Consider the following 1347-nt stretch of genomic DNA (forward strand, 5'->3'; position numbering starts at 1 on the left):
AGACCCATCATAGAGTACAATGCCCCATATTTAAATTATATATGAAAACCAAAAACTTTAAAGGCTAGGTGGAAGAAAAACTCAGAAGCTAAATTGGTGTAGTTAGTGCTTTTGTTCTTTAACGGTAGAAGAACGTCATGAGAAAATGTAAGAAAATTTATTACATTAACACAGTCATAAAAACACTGACCTACCTATCACCTGTAGTAATTCAAAAAATAATAACACAGCAGCCTATGAAAAACTAACAAAAGGGAGTAGGAGGACTGTGGGTGTGTATACATGTTTGTACACACGCGCGCGCCACACGCACATACACACACATACATTCAGACACATACATGCATACACACGCACACACGTAAACACGCACACACGTATACACACACACACGTATACACACACACACACACACGTATATACACACACACACACACACGTATACACACACACACACGTATACACACACACACACACACACACGCGTATACACACACACACACGTATATACACACACACATTTTATTTTATTTATTTTACATTTGTTGACTGGGCTGGTCCAACTGGATTCAAGTCCATTTTCAGCAGAGGCCCGGGGAGAAAAGCTCCAAGTGAGGTACAATAAACATTGAGCATTATTCATTAAAAGTATTTAACAGTAAAAAAAGTTACACGTATAGTTCAGAGAAGAAGAAAATGTTTTTTTACAATGTCTACAACAAGCAAAAATAAGAACATCAAAGGGAAAAAAGCATATTCGAATTTAGTAGTAAGTTTTTGATAAGATTAGAAGCAAAATAAGTGAGACTTCCAGGAGCAGAATGGTATCTAGTCAGGGTTTGGTATCTAGTCAGGGTTAGAGCAGGGGCAGAGCCAGTGAGATAGGAGGTGAGTTTTGAGTTGGGATTTGAAGCTGGGAAGAGTGGAGAGAACAGTGAGGTTGGAAGGAAGGGAGTTCCAGGCTTTTCCAATTGCGTTGGAGAACAAGGACTCGCCTGCTAAGCTGTTGGATTTGCAGCTAGACATTAGCAGTTTGATAGAGGAACGCAGACTTTTGAGATTACAATAAGAGCTAATGAGAGTAGTGAGTATAGGGGTGCTGGTAAGTTTGTAGAGGATTTTATGGGCTAAACAGAGCTGGTGAAATAAGATGAGATTTTGTAGTTCTAGCCATCCCAGTTTTTTTAAGTTTTGGCAGTGGTGATTTCTAAAGGGTAGAGCCAGTGGCAAATCTGGCAGTACTGTTGTAGACAACAGTTAGTTTGCAGAGGTTAGTTTTGGACAGATTTGTATAGATATATAAATACACACACACACACACGTGTGTGTATAAATATATATATATAT

At 38.7% G+C, this 1347-nt stretch overlaps 1 protein-coding gene across 1 annotated transcript in view; it reads right to left on the reverse strand.

The window, feature by feature from the left end:
• The window catches only part of LOC122807743 (ADP-ribosylation factor-like protein 9), a 422334-nt gene that overhangs the window by 419591 nt on the left and 1396 nt on the right, over positions 1-1347 (reverse strand). The gene's annotated exons all lie outside the window — the stretch shown is intronic.

The sequence above is a fragment of the Protopterus annectens genome, chromosome 7.part1 (assembly GCF_019279795.1).
Source record: "Protopterus annectens isolate FY-2018-M chromosome 7.part1, PAN1.0, whole genome shotgun sequence".
NCBI classification, from domain to species: Eukaryota; Metazoa; Chordata; order Ceratodontiformes; family Protopteridae; genus Protopterus; species Protopterus annectens.